Raw genomic sequence first — 15,389 nt, forward strand, 5'->3', positions numbered from 1 at the left:
CCTCTGCAGGCTTGGAAGGGTCACTGCAACCCAAGATTTAGCCCATACAAGTGGTACTGTACCTCGGGTTACATACGCTTCAGGTTGCAGACGCTTCAGGTTACACACTCCGCTAACCCAGAAATAGTGCTTCAGGTTAAGAACTTTGCTTCAGGATGAGAACAGAAATCGGGCGCCAGCGGCAATGGGAGGCCCCATTAGCTAAAGTGGTGCTGCAGGTTAAGAACAGTTTCAGGTTCAGAACGTACCTCCGGAATGAATTAAGTACTTAACCTGAGGTACCACTGTATAAGAAGGATGAATCCCAAGCCGGAATTAAGATTGCCGGAAGAAATATCAACAACCTCAGATATGCAGATGACACAATCTTGATGGCAGAAAGTGAGGAGGAATTAAAGAGCCTTTTAATGAGGGTGAAAGAGGAGAGCGCAAAATATGGTCTGAAGCTCAACATCAAAAAAACGAAGATCATGGCCACTGATCCCATCACCTCCTGGCAAATAGAAGGGGAAGAAATGGAGGCAGTGAGAGATTTTACTTTCTTGGGCTCCAGGATCACGGCAGATGGTGACAGCAGCCACGAAATTATAAGACGCCTGCTTCTTGGGAGAAAAGCGATGACAAACCTAGACAGCATCCTAAAAAGCAGAGACATCACCTTACCAACAAAGGTCCATACAGTTCAAGCTATGGATTTCCCAGTAGTGATGTATGGAAGTGAGAGATGGACCATCAAGAAGGCTGATTGGCGAAGAATGGATGCTTTTGAATTCTGGTGCTGGAGGAGACTCTTGAGAGTCCCATGGACTGCAAGAAGATCCAACCTCTCCATTCTGAAGGAAATCAGCCCTGAGTGCTCACGGGAAGGACAGATCCTGAAGCTGAGGCTCCAAGACTTTGGCCACCTCAGGAAAAGAGAAGACTCCCTGGAAAAGACCCTGATGTTGGGAAAGATGGAGGGCACAAGGAGAAGGGGACGACAGAGGACGAGATGGTGGGACAGTGTTCTCGAAGATACCAGCATGAGTCTGACCAAACTGCGGGAGGCAGTGGAAGACAGGAGTGCCTGGTGTGCTCTGGTCCAGGGGGTCACAAAGAGGCGGACACGACCAAACAACAACATGAAAGCAGAAAACAAAGGAAAAGGGAGGCTACAGTGTCTCGGTTGGGACAGAATTGCTGAAATGCAAACTAGCCTTAAGCACAGGCCGCTAGCCTTTCTTAACCTGTGGGTCCCCAGATGTTGTTGAACTACAACTCCCATCACCCCTAGCTAGCAAGGCCAGAGCTCAGGGATGATGGGAGTTGTAGTCCAACAACATCTGGGGACCCACAGGTTGAGAACTGCTCAGACGACCCCTGCAATACCCTATAAAGCAGGCATCCCCAACCTGTGGCCCTCCAGATGTTTGGACTACAATTCCCATCATCCCTGACCACTGGTCCTGTTAGCTAGGGATCATGGGAGTTGTAGTCCCAAAACATCTGGAGGGCTGCAGATTGGGGATGCCTTAGGGCTGTGCTTTATGAGCAACAACAATGATACACTGTATTGGGATCAATGCAGATTGCAAAACTAATGCTTCTTTATTTATACCAACAAAAAAAACAAAATGTGCACGATAGTTACTGTGACAATTTTTGGAACTGCCTGCCCCTTGACATCAAGGCATGAAGACAATGCTTTATTTATTTATTTATTTATTTGAAAAAATGACACACATATTTTCTTTCTAAAATATAACTTTTGACAATTATATTGACTGATTGCTTTTAAAGATTTACATCCCATGTTTACAAAAACACATCTAACCATCGACAATTAAAATCGATATAAAGGTAAAGGTAAAGGTACCCCTGCCCGTACGGGCCAGTCTTGACAGACTCTGGGGTTGTGCGCCGGGGGCCAGCGCTGTCCGGAGACACTTCCGGGTCACGTGGCCAGCGTGACAAAGCTGCATCTGGCGAGCCAGAGCCGCACACGGAAACGCCGTTTACCTTCCCGCTGGTAAGCGGTCCCTATTTATCTACTTGCACCCGGAGGTGCTTTCGAACTGCTAGGTTGGCAGGCGCTGGGACCGAGCAGCGGGAGCGCACCCCGTCGCGGGGATTCGAACCGCCGACCTTTCGATCGGCAAGCCCTAGGCGCTGAGGCTTTTACCCACAGCGCCACCCGCGTCCCTAAAAAAAAATTGATATACTCTAAAATAAAGGGCCTGAGATAATAAATGTAAATTTACGGGAAGGTTACCAGATTTTTTTCCAGTGAATCCAGGGACACTTTTCAACTTCAGTCGGAATGGATGGATTTTCTCAGGGGGGTGATTTGTAAATCTGGGGACTGTCCCCGGGAAACGGGGACGTCTGGTAACCTTCATTTACGGGCCTGAGATATGATACAAATGTCATACTTCCAGACCTAAGCTATCTATCCCCCCCCCCTTTGTTTCCTTTTCAGTGCCTGCTGAAAATGTTTGATTTCACCCACGGAGGTGTACTCCATTGCCTCTCGAAACAGATGCCCAAAACCTCTCAGGGAACTCTGGGAAGGGTTGGTCTGGGTGGAGAATAAGAATCTCCAAAGTGCTCTCAAAGAGCTGGACCATCAAGAAAGCTGATGGCCGAAGAATGGATGCTTTTGAATTCTGGTGCTGGAGGAGACTCTTGAGAGTCCCATGGGCTGCAAGAAGATCAAACCTCTCCATTCTGAGGGAAATCAGCCCTGAGTGCTCACTGGAAGGACAGATCCTGAAGCCGAGGCTCCCAAGACTTTGGCCACCTCATGAGAAGAGAAGACTCCCTGGAAAAGATCCTGATGTTGGAGGGCGCAAGGAGAAGGGGATGATGGAGGACGAGATGGTGGGACAGTGTTCTCGAAGCTACCAGCATGAGTTTGACCAAACTGCGGGAGGCAGTGGAAGACAGGAGTGCCTGGCGTGCTCTGGTCCAGGGGGTCACAAAGAGGCGGATACCACTAAATGACTAAACAACAACAAAGTGCTCTCAGCACCACCGCTAACAAACTACAGCTCCCAGAATCCTTTGGGGGAAACAGGCAAAGGTACCATATGGCTTTTAAGTGTTATGGTGTGAGTGTAACTTCAGCTGTCATGCAATCATCATCCACTGGATGTCAGGATTTCCAAACAACAATCTCCAAATAGCCAAAAACAAACCCGCACACCTTTCCTATTAAAAAAAATACATCAGCTGGTATTATTGGTATAACCTGTTGGGATTGTAGACAAGATAATTGTAGAATTGTAAAGGACCTCATGGATCATCTAGACCAACCCCTGATATGAGGGAATCAAGAAGGGTCAGAAGTGAGAGAATTGACCCAATATTTGTCAGAAAGGACCCGATATTTGTCCTGTAGGCGTTGAGGGTTGCTACCCATTAAAGCAGAGACATCACCTTGCCAACAAAGGTCCGTATAGTTCAAGCTCTGGTTTTCCCCGTAGTGATGTATGGAAGTGAGAGCTGGACCATCAAGAAGGCTGATCGCTGAAGAATGGATGCTTTTGAATTCTGGTGCTGGAGGAGACTCTTAAGAGTCCCATGGACTGTAAGAAGATCAAACCTCTCCATTCTTTAGGAAATCAGCCCTGAGTGCTCACTGGAAGGACAGATCCTGAAGCTGAGGCTCCAAGACTTTGGCCACCTCATGAGAAGAGAAGACTCCCTGGAAAAGACCCTGATGTTGGGAAAGATGGAGGGTGCAAGGAGAAGGGGACGACGGAGGACGAGATGGGGGGACAGTGTTCTTGAAGCTACCAGCATGAGTTTGACCCAACTGCGGGAGGCAGTGGAAGACAGGAGGGCCTGGCATGCTCTGGTCCAGGGGGTCACGAAGAGGCAGACACCACTAAATGACTAAACAACAACAAAGTGCTCTCAGCACCACCGCTAACAAACTACAGCTCTTACAAAAGAATTTCAGAAATAGACTGGAAAAGAGAAGTTGCTGAATTAGAAACTTATCCCTAAACTGAAAACTGTGGAGAGACCTGGTCTGAGTAGAGATATTGGATTCTTGATTGTGAAAAATGGGAAAAGTGGTATCATACCAACAGAAATAGAGTGGCTTGCCAAATTATTGGAGTACTACAGTATACCCAAAACAATGGGAGAAATTGGAAGGATCTCAAAAGAGAAGATAGACAGGGACTGGAAGGTGTTTAAAGGATACTTGCAAAACCATATTGAAAAATCAGAACTCCTATTAGAATAAACAAGATCCGTTTTAAATACTGGAATACTAATTAAGATGGATAACAATGCGTAATAGAAAAAGGAGCATGAAATTAGGTTAAAGGTGTGTGAAAGAAAGTAATAGAAGTGGAAAGAAATTGCAGTTGAGTAGATTGGAAGTCTAACACAAAGGGGGGTGAGGGGGGGTGATGGGAAAAGGAATTATCTGTGGGATTGAGTGTAGGTACGTTTGAACATTTTAAAGGATTGTATGAAATGTATGTTTGTATATTCGCAATATGTGTGCATTAATGCTGAATTATTTTAACAATAAAAACTTTTCAAAAAATAAAAAAATAAAAAATAAAACTGTGGAGGGACCTGGTCTGAGTAGAGATATTGGATTCTTGTCTTGTTACACACACCTGCCTAGATTAATCAAAATCTAAAGTACTTTGCAATGGAGTTTTGCAGAGCTTTGGGCGGTTGTTACCGTTTTTTTTTTACTGCGAAAGAAAGAAAGGAACTGGTATTTCTTGTTTACTTAATGATTTTTTTTAGACATCCCTTCATTCCCTTTTCTGTGCCAACTTCCCTTCCTGTCACTAGGATTTCTATAAGCCCTGAAGGACTCTCTCTTGGCACAGCATGAGTTTGGCACCAGTTGTTAAATGTCTGATGATAAGATCTGGGTTCAAATCTCGAATCTGCCATGAAACCACGTGTGGTGTGTGCAACGTACAATCTTTCCAGGCCAGGCATACCTCACAGGGTTGCTGTGAAGATAAACTAAGCAGACAGGTTGCATGTAATGAGTGCCTTGGAAAATAATAATAATAATAATAATAATAATAATAATAATAATAATAATAATTTATTGTTATTTTTTATTATTTATACCCCGCTTCCCCAGCCACTCTGAGTGGCTTCCAATAAAAGATTAAAATACAGTAAAGCATCTGACATTAAAAGCTTCCCTAAACAGGGCTGTCTTCAGATGTCTTCCAAAAGTCTGGGAGTTGTTTTTCTCTTTGACAACTGGTGGGAGGGCGTTCCACAGGGCGGGCGCCACCACCAAGAAGGCCCTCTGCCTGGTTCCCTGTAGCCTCACTTCTCGCAATGAGGGAACTGCCAGAAGGCCCTCGGAGCTGGACCTCAATGTCCGGACTGGACATTGGGGGTGGAGACGCTCCTTCAGGGATACTGGACTGAGGCCATTTAGGGCTTTCAAGGTAAGTACCAACCCTTTGAATTGTACTCGGAAACGTCCTGGGAGCCAGTGTAGGTCTTTCAGGACCGGTGTTATATGCTCACGGACGACTCTGGGGTTGCGGCACTCATCTCGCTTTACTGGCCGAGGGAGCTGGCGTTTGTCTGCAGTTTTTCCAGGTCATGTGGCCAGCAGGACTGAGCTGCTTCTGGCGAACCAGAGCAGCGCACGGAAACACCGTTTACCTTCCCGCTGGAGTGGTACCTATTTATCTACTTGCACTTTGACATGCTTTCGAACTGCTAGGTTGGCAGGAGTTATACCCTTTATACAAAATAAAAACACAATTATTATTATTATTATTATTATTATTATTATTATTATTAATTTCTTATTTATACCCCGCCCATCCAGCTGGGTTTCTCCCTCTATTAACTCTAATAGAGCATTAGAGTTATGATATAAAAGAGGGAAGATAAGTTGCAGCTAAGGATGGAAAAGAAAAAAAATATATAGGAAATGGGATGGGAAGCTGATAATACAAAAGGGGGAAAACTTGTGTATTGGATTTTGATGTGGGATTTGTGGAACAACAACAACAACACAAAATACTTAATAAAAACAAGAACAGAAACAAACCAATCCCTCCCCCTAACTAGGAATTCTCCAGGAAATCAAAGGACACAACTAATTCAGATCCATTCATTCCAATAGGTTTACTCTGAGTAGGATTTCCCTGCCTTGTCACTACAACTCCTTGCATTATAATGTTTGGGTAATTTTTTTTTTAAAAAGACATATTTTTTTCTGAAATCCAGGGGGCGGATTTTCTGTTTTGTTTTAAAGAACCCAAATAATAATCTTTGTTTCCTTTGATCTTTTCCAGCCCATCCTATTCCTTTCCTTTGCAAAATTCACTTTTCCTCCCGTCTATTTTCACGATATAAAAACAAACCTATCTACTTAATCCAGTTCCAATTATGGGGTTGGTTGGTTAGTTAGGTATTAATGGAAATTTTGAAGATGCGGGAGGGGGCGGAAGTTGGGTGGAAAAAAAAGGGATGCGGTTCCTTTAAATGAAGAGAGAGAGAGAGAGAGAGAGAGAGAGAGAGAGAGAGAGAGAGAGGCTTTGCCAGGACTTCGAGGGAGTGTCTGCAAAGAACCAAAAATGTCACATTTTTTCATGGTCTCCCCCACCCCCCCTTTTATTTTGCACAAGGGAGAGAAAGGGGAACAGTTGGCAGTCTCAGAGAGCCAGATAATATGGGGCATCTGTGGCTGTTTTTGGACTCCAATTTGGGGGGCGGGGGGCGGCAGTGTGGTCTAGTGGTTAGAGCACTGGACTGGGACTGAAGCTTTCGAATCCTTGCCCCTCCGCTGCTCCCTGCTCAGCCCTAAAACTCACCCACGGGGAAATTAAAACGACCACGTAGGCCGTCTGGAGGAAACATGGGATTATTGACCTAATAATAATAATAATAATAATACTTTTTATTTATACCCCGCCCTCCCCAGCCAAGGCCAGGCTCAGGGCGGCTAACAAGCAATAATAAAAACAAGTTAAATGAATACAACTATGGATGAATAATCACCCCTAACCATTGGCCCTGCTGGCTGCAAGCAGAGCAGGGACCCCAAAGTCACCCGCTGAGCTTCATAGCCCAGCGGGCGATTTGAACTGAAGTCCCAGTCTGGCAGTCGAACCACCAGGCCGCACTGCCTCTCCACCTTCCTGCTTAAAGCTGCCCTTAATTTGGGATCTATGTGAGCCTGGCTTTGCAACGCCGCTAGCCTCACCGCACATTTAAGGCGCCCTCAACCAACCTGGGAACTGTAGTTTAAGGGTGCTGGGAGCTGCTTCAGGGTGCTGAGGACTGTGGTTAAGGGTTCTGGAAACCAGAGCATGTCAAGAGAGCTGGGAACTGTAGATTGTTAAGGGCGCCGGGAACTGCAGTTCCGTCAGGCCTCTGGGAATTGTAGCTTAAGCGTTCTGAGAACTGCCGTTTGTTAAGGGCGCCGGGAACTGCAGTTTTGTCAGGGCTCTGGGAACTGTAGTTTTAGCGTTCTGAGAACTGCCGTTTGTTAAGGGCGCCGGGAACTGGAGTTCCGTCAGGGCTCTGGGAACTGTAGCTTAAGCGTTCCGAGAACTGCCGTTTGTTAAGGGCGCCGGGAACTGCAGTTCTGTCAGGCCTCTGGGAATTGTAGCTTAAGCGTTCTGAGAACTGCCGTTTGTTAAGGGCGCCGGGAACTGCAGTTCTGTCAGGGCTCTGGGAACTGTAGCTTAAGCGTTCCGAGAACTGCCGTTTGTTAAGGGCACCGGGAACTGCAGTTTCTGGAAGCCGCAGCGTGCCAAGGGATCTGGGAACTGTAGTCTAAGCATTCTGAGAACTGCGGTTTGTTACAGGCGTCAGGAACTGCAGTTTCTTCGGGGCTCTGGGAACTGTAGCTTAACCGTTCCGAGAACCACAGTTTGTTCAGGGTGCCGGGAACTGCAGTTTCTCTGGGGCTCTGGAAGCCGCAGCGTGCCAAGGGATCTGGGAACTGTAGTTTAAGCATTCTGAGAACTGCGTTTTGTTACAGGCATCAGGAACTGCTGTTTCTTCGGGGCTCTGGAAACTGTAGTTTAAACGTTCCGAAAACCGCAGCTTGTTAAGGGCGCCGGGAACTGCAGTTCCGTCAGGGCTCTGGGAACTGTAGCTTAAGCGTTCTGAGAACTGCCGTTTGTTAAGGGCGCCAGAAACTGCAGTTCCGTCAGGGCTCTGGGAACTGTAGCTTAAGCGTTCCGAGAACTGCCGTTTGTTAAGGGCGCCGGGAACTGCAGTTCCGTCAGGGCTCTGGGAATTGTAGCTTAAGTGTTCCGAGAACTGCCGTTTGTTAAGGGCGCTGGGAACTGCAGTTTTTGGAAGCCGCAGCGTGCCAAGGGATCTGGGAACTGTAGTCTAAGCATTCTGAGAACTGCGGTTTGTTACAGGCGTCAGGAACTGCAGTTTCTCCGGGGCTCTGGGAACTGTAGCTTAACCGTTCCGAGAACCACAGTTTGTTCAGGGCGCCGGGAACTGCAGTTTCTCTGGGGCTCTGGAAGCCGCAGTGTGCCAAGGGATCTGGGAACTGTAGTTTAAGCATTCTGAGAACTGCGTTTTGTTACAGGCATCAGGAACTGCTGTTTCTTCGGGGCTCTGGAAACTGTAGTTTAAACGTTCCGAAAACCGCAGTTTGCTAAGGGCACCGGGAACTGCAGTTCTGTCAGGGCTCTGGGAACTGTAGTTTAAGTGTTCCAAAAACCGCAGTTTGTTAAGGGCGCCGGGAACTGCAGTTTCTCCAGGGCTCTGGAAGCCGCAGCGTGCCAAGGGAGCTGGGAAGTGTCGTTTGCTAAGGGTGCTGGGACCTTTAGCTCCCGGCCTTCGCGCGTTTGCTCTTTTTAAGCGCATTCCCGCCGCCCAAAAGCAGCTTCTCCGTGAGGAGTAGAATCTTGTGCGCTGGAAATCAAATTGCAAAAACCCTTTTCTCTTGCGCACGCGCTCCTTCCGCGAGGAGCGGAATTGCGCGACGTCCCCTTGCGCCCCGAGACCCAACCCCTCTCCGGTGTCCGGGCCCTGATTCAGAGGTTAGGAATTTGCATCTGATTGCTATTTTGTCATCCTATGATTTGTCTCTCCTGGGCTGCTGAGCACGCCTTAGGCACCCAGCGACCCAGAGGAGGAGGAGGAGGTGGTGGCAAAAGGAGCCAGCCAGCCGCCGCCGCCGCAGCCGCCATGGCCTCCTCGCTTGTAAAAGGAAACTTGCAGATGAGAGCCCGATAAAAGAGGCTGGCTGCGCTGAAATAAAACAAGAGAGGCGCAGCTTGCGCGGGCGCGCAGGGCAAGGGCAAACGGCGACGGATCAATAAGGACCGGAATCTTGGAAAGGTGGTTTTTTTCCTTTCCTTTTCTTGGATCACCTGCTTGGGCGGAGGGCGTGCGTAATTTTATTATTTTCGCCTTTGGAAGGAAAAGAGCAGGGGGAAAAAATGAAGCTGCTCCAGCCGCCGCCTTTGCAGGGTAAGAGACCCTCTTTTCTTTTGCAACTTGCTAAATAAGAATTTGCGAATTGGGGTGTGTGTTTTCCTCTCTCCCCCCCCCAGCCCCCTCCTCCGCCTCCAAAGCTGGGGTTGTAGGGTGCCGTGCGTAAATACGCGCGGGCGCGTGTTTGGCGAAGTCGTGCCAACATTTATCTATTTATATTTTTTCAAAAAAGCGATACTTTCTCGCAATGGGTTAGGATGTTTATTTACCCAAGTTAAAATGTTTCTTAGCTTGTTGGCTAATAACTTCCTAAACGAAGCCCAAAAACGTGTGCCTGGCTCTCTGGATACATTTTTGCCAAGCTTAAGTTGCAAGCGCGCAGTGATCGCGGAGCTGAATCCTACACAAGAGTAGACTCGCCGAAGTTGGGCTTTTTATACTAAAGTGGGGCTGCGCTCCAGGAGGTTCTGAGAAACGGGAGGCGAGCGTGCATTAAAAGATCGGCCAAGATCATGCGATATTTTAATTAATACTGTATTGGTTTGTATATATATCTATATATTTTTTAAAAATTGAAAGTGTAGATTTGCTTGGAAGGGACTTTGAGTGTGGAAGTTACGCCCCCAAAATATTGTTCCTTAAGACTGTCCCTGTGGCTGGCTTTTTGTTTTTTTTTAAGAAAAGCACATTTCACATCAAATTTATCTGATGTGATTAAGCTGGGGGAAGGGAGGGGTAACACACACACACACACTCCTAAATCTCTCCTGTCCACCCCACCCCCTTCTGGGCACAATTATTTTAGACAGCCCACCCCCTGTTTCCTTTCCTATGCAGAGTTTAGGCCCAATATGCTGCTATTACTATTATTAGCTGTGCAATGGCCATGGGGGATAATTTGCAGAAAATGTGCGGCTGACTATGTGTGTTTTTTAAAAGATCTATTTGCAAAAGGTTTGCATACGTGCAAATTATATATATATATATATGTACAGGTCTGTAAGCTTCCTCTGTTAATGTTTTTTTTTTTATAGTGCTCTCTCTCTCTCCACACACAAGCTATTTTAAACTCTTGGGTGAGGGGGAAATTAAATGTACATACTGGATTATTCTAAAGGCCTCGGTGGCTGATTCACACACCCCTCTCTGATAAGAGCATGACTCTCTTTATTTTTAAAACAACAGCACAAACCACCACAACCTTCTCAGCTTTAACCAACTCGTTATTTTCAAAACCGATCAGCCGCTCCCTCTCTTTTCTTCTCTGAAATGATCTTTATCTCCTAGAATATCCTAGAGTTGAAAAGTTTCCTCAAAGGACACCCAGCCCAAACTTGCGGCGGTTAGCACCATGTGGGCACCCTCGTTTTTTTAAATAACAGAGAAGCGGGCAGATCCCAAAAGCAGTGGTTTTATTTTATTTTTTTTTAATATGTAAAAAGTTGGGGCATTCTCCTGCGTGAGTCTCTGTTCTCAGGGGGGCGACGACTCATTGGAAGGAGGCGAGGAACAGCTGTGTCTTGAGCTGGGTAGAAGCCCATGTCCTTTGGCTCTGTGAATCATTCAGAGGGGCGACAGGGAGCCTCCCCTTTGCGTTTGATTATCCTCACCTATTTCTTGGGGGTGGGGAGCTCCTTTGGCTCTGTGAATCATTCAGAGGGGCAGCAGGGAACCTCCCCTTCCCGTTTGATTATCCTCACCTATTTCTTGGTGGTGGGGATGTCCTTTGGCTCTGTGAATCATGCAGAGAGACGGCAGGGAACCTCTCTTTCCCGTTTGATTATCACCTATTTCTTGGGGTGGGAGGTTTTTGGAGTTAAAAGTGTTTCAGCCAAGGAGTCAACTGGCCGTTGTTGTTGTTGTTGTTGTTGTTGTGTGTGTTGGAGAGACTTAAACAACGATTCTGGCCCCTCTAAATGGGTTTCATACACCAACTGTGCAGGATAGAGCTATTAATGGTGACTTCTGTTCTCGCTCCTGTCCGGCGCAATAAATGCCTCTGAATGTCAGCTGCTAGGAATCGGTCACGGGGTTTTCGCCATTTGAGAGCAAAATGCTGGAATTGGTGGTCCGACAGCTACACCATGGGTCGGTCCGGGAACCAGTGTGTTTTCACATGAGTAGAATGTGCCCTTTTATTTCAAATGCACCTCTGGGTTATTTGTGGGGCCTGCCTGGTGTTTTTACGTGAGTAGAATGTGTGCTTTTATTTCGAATGTGCCTCTGGGTTATTTGTGGGGCATAGGAATTCGTTCACCTCCCCCAAATCTAGTCCGGCCCCCCACAAGGTCTGAGGGACAGTGGACCGGCCCGCTGCTGAAAAAGTTTGCTGACCCTTGAGCTAGACTCTTCCAATGTCCTTCTGAGGCAGGAAACTTTGAGATAATCCAGGGGTGCTGTGTGGCTCGCCACAGCGTAGAATAAACCGAGTCCCCTGTTGCCATCTAGCAGATATCTCTGTGACCATGGGGAGCGCAGTCTCTTATCTACATATTAAAGGTAAAGGGACCCCTGATCATTAGGTCCAGTCGTGGCTGACTCTGGGGTTGCGGCGCTCATCTCGCTTTACTGGCCGAGGGAGCCGGCGTACAGCTTCCGGGTCATGTGGCCAGCAGGACTAAGCCGCTTCTGGCGAACCAGAGCAGTGCACGGAAACGCCGTTTACCTTCCCGCCGGAGTGGTACCTATTGACCTACTTGCACTGGAGTGCTTTCGACCTGCTAGGTTGGCAGGAGCAGGGACCAAACAACGGGAGCTCACCCTGTCGCAGGGATTCAAACCGCTGACCTTCTCATCGGCAAGTCCTAGGCTCTGTGGTTTAACCCACAGCGCCACCCGCATCCCATCTACATATTAAGACAGATGAAATGCACATTTCAAAAAGTGGTGAATGGGATGTTTTTGCTAGGCTCCCCCAACCCCAATTTTCCACTTCGTATTTCTCCATAGGGGCGACTCTGAGTTGCTTGCTTTGCTGACGAAGTTTAAAGGTGACCCTCAGACTAGTTGCAGAGCCCCACCTCTCCGGTCCTGGGTTTATTGGTCACGCAAAGGTGTGACGGAATGTCGAAACTGCCCCTGGGTGTATGTTCTTTTCTTTATTTCCCCCACGGGGGAATCTCTGTTAGGCAATGATTTACAACGTTATTAGAGGTCCGGAGAAATATATTAAAAAGTCACCCGCAAGGTCGTGCAACACCCGCCCCTCCCCAGCTCTGCAAATTCTCACATCGTCGCCCGTCTAATCCAACAATTGGGCAGATGGACGTTTGCAGAGAAAAGACCTTGAAGTGTCGGCTAGAGACATTTGCATGTGGACCCGAGCATGGAAGCAAACTCCCTTCTCTGGGCCCGTTTCTTAAACCGGCTCGTGGCCGAAGCTAAAATTAAACAAACCGCTTGAGGGGACTTTCTGTGCGCCATTCGGCTCTCGAATGGTACACTTCCGTCCGAGCCAGGAAGTAAAATTTTCCTCCCTGGGTGCAATCGTCTCCTCTCAACTGACTCTTAAAGCTGAGCTTGTCCCTCAGCAAAATCGGCAGGGGAGACCCGCCATTTTCACAGTGAAAATTGTTCCTCTGTCTGGAGAATGCACTCTGCGCATGGATGGAAGCACATGGCTTCCTGTTTTATCTTAGGCAGGGAAACTAAAAGGCTTGTTTACAAAGCTATTGTACGTCCAACCTTACTGTATGCTTGTGAAACGCGGACCACTTATAAACGCCATCTCCAACTCCTCGAAAGATTCCATCAATGGTGTCTCTGAAAAAATGTATGCATCACTTGGGAAGACAGGCGAACTCATGCCAGTGTACTGGAAGAAGCAAAGATCACCAGTGTTGAAGCGATGATTCTTCAACATCAACTTCGTTGGACTGGTCATGCTGTGTGGATGCCTGATGATCGACTTTCAAAGCGACTACTCTATTCCGAACTTAAAAATGGAAAGCGTAATGCTGGTGGTCAACAAAAGAGGTTTAAAGACTCTCTCAAGGCAAATCTAAAAAAAGTAGTATAAACACTGACAACTGGGAAACACTGGCCTGCGAGCGCTCCAGTTGGAGAACACCTTTGAACCAAAGGTGTCATGGGCTTTGAAGACACTCGAACTCAGGACAAAAGGGAGAAATATGCTAAGAGGAAGGCACGCTTGGCAAACCCTCACCGGGATCAACTCCCGCCCGGAAACCTATGTCCCCACTGTGGAAGGACGTGTGGATCCAGAATTGGCCTCCACAGTCACTGTTAAAACCGTGTTTATGGAAGACAATCTTACTCGGCTACGAGGGATCGCCAAAGAAGAGAAGAAGAAGTGCCTTCTATGTGGAAACCTCCTTATGTCCGCCGCCACTGTGGGATGGCCGGCACCAAATGCAGAAGGGACCAAATTGCAAGGGACCCACAGAGATATCTAGTCTAGCCCCCTGCAGTGCAGGAGATACAGCTGTTTAAAACAAGGGGCCTTCTTTGCACTTTAAAATTAATCCCGGCGTAGAGAAAGAGGACAGAGAATAATTTCCCTGCCTCTCTCCTAACACTAGAATTTGTGGCCGTCCGATAAAGCTGACGTTTGGAAGGGTTTCTTTGCGGAGTTAAACTGTGGAACTGCCTGCCACAGGAGGCAGGGGCAAGGCCGCCAACCTGGAGGTTTGGGCCGATGAATGGAGCAGGGGAAAGCTAGCTTGGCTTTGTGTATACAGTTGAGGCATGTGCTTAGCGCATCTCTCCCGTCCTGTTTTCTGGCCTGAATTCCATTTACGAACCCTGTCCCCTAGATCTCATAGTGACGTGTTTTTTAGGGGTCCGTCAACCGGTCCGTATAGTTCCGTATAGTTCAAGCTCTGGTTTTCCCAGTAGTGATGTATGGAAGTGAGAGTTGGACCATAAAGAAGGCTGGTCGCCGAAGAATTGATGCTTTTGAATTCTGGTGCTGGAGGAGACTCTTGAGAGTCCCATGGACTGCAAGAAGATCCAGCCTCTCCATTCTGAAGGAAATCAGCCCTGAGTGCTCACTGGAAGGACAGATCCTGAAGCTGGGGCTCCAAGACTTTGGCCACCTCATGAGAAGAGAATACCCTGATGTTGGGAAAGATGGAGGGCACAAGGAGAAGGGGATGACGGAGGACGAGATGGTGGGACAGTGTTCTCGAAGCTACCAGCATGAGTTTGACCGAACTGTGGGAGGCAGTGGAAGACAGGGGGGCCTGGTGTGCTCTGGTCCAGGGGGTCACGAAGAGGCGAACACGACTAAACAACAACAACGGGATTTGCTCGGAAGATCTCATAAGCGATTCGTTTCAGAATCGGGAACATGGGGAGAATCCTCGTGCCCATTGAACCAATTTTTATTTAGCTTTAGTTGAAAGCTGGGAGAGAGATGGACTCTTGCAGACCACACTCTTCCCAGATGTCTTATAACTTTTCTCGCACCGTAGGGGCTTAACATCTGGACTCTGCTGGAAAAGCGGAAACGCCTGTAGGGTTTTTTTCTTTTTTTGAAAGCTAGCAAGGGGCTTCTGTGAGTTCCCCTTTGTCTGTTGGCTCTGCCTCCTACAAGATCATTTAAGAATTAATGTCTTTAGCACGCGGGGTGGTTTAGGAGAGAGATGTTCCGTACTGAGCCAGCTCAGCCATTCTTTACATTCTCTCCTTCCCTTCCTCCTTCCTCTTTCTGAACTCAGCAGCTGGGGGGGTTCCAGGTAGAGAGGATTCGAGGGGACCTACGGGGTGCAAAATCTGCAGATTTTCTGCAGCTGATCTCTTGCTCTTTTGGGGAGAAGACTCCAGAGGACATTGCAATCTTCTGTGTGGGGTGGTGGTCTTTTTTAATTTCTAAACCTGAGAATGAGCAGCCTGTTGGTTTCCTGGAGCCCGGGAGGGAAAATCACTCTGCACATGCTCCAGTGAACAACAGTGGTACCTCAGGTTACAGACGCTTCAGGTTACAGACTCCGCTAACCCAGAAATATTACCTCGGGTTAAGA

The 15,389-nt window shown here is 47.7% G+C and overlaps 1 protein-coding gene across 1 annotated transcript in view; it reads left to right on the plus strand.

Annotated features, from left to right (window-relative positions):
- The first annotated feature begins 9,048 nt into the window (after window positions 1–9,048).
- ARID3A (AT-rich interaction domain 3A) overlaps window positions 9,049–15,389 on the plus strand; it is a 67,406-nt gene continuing 61,065 nt past the window's right edge. The window contains exon 1 of the mRNA XM_079960680.1: window positions 9,049–9,441. The gene's annotated coding sequence lies outside the window, so the exon portion shown is untranslated. The remainder of the gene's footprint in view (window positions 9,442–15,389) is intronic.

Source organism: Podarcis cretensis (assembly GCF_951804945.1).
Source record: "Podarcis cretensis genome assembly, chromosome: 18".
NCBI lineage: Eukaryota > Metazoa > Chordata > Lepidosauria > Squamata > Lacertidae > Podarcis > Podarcis cretensis.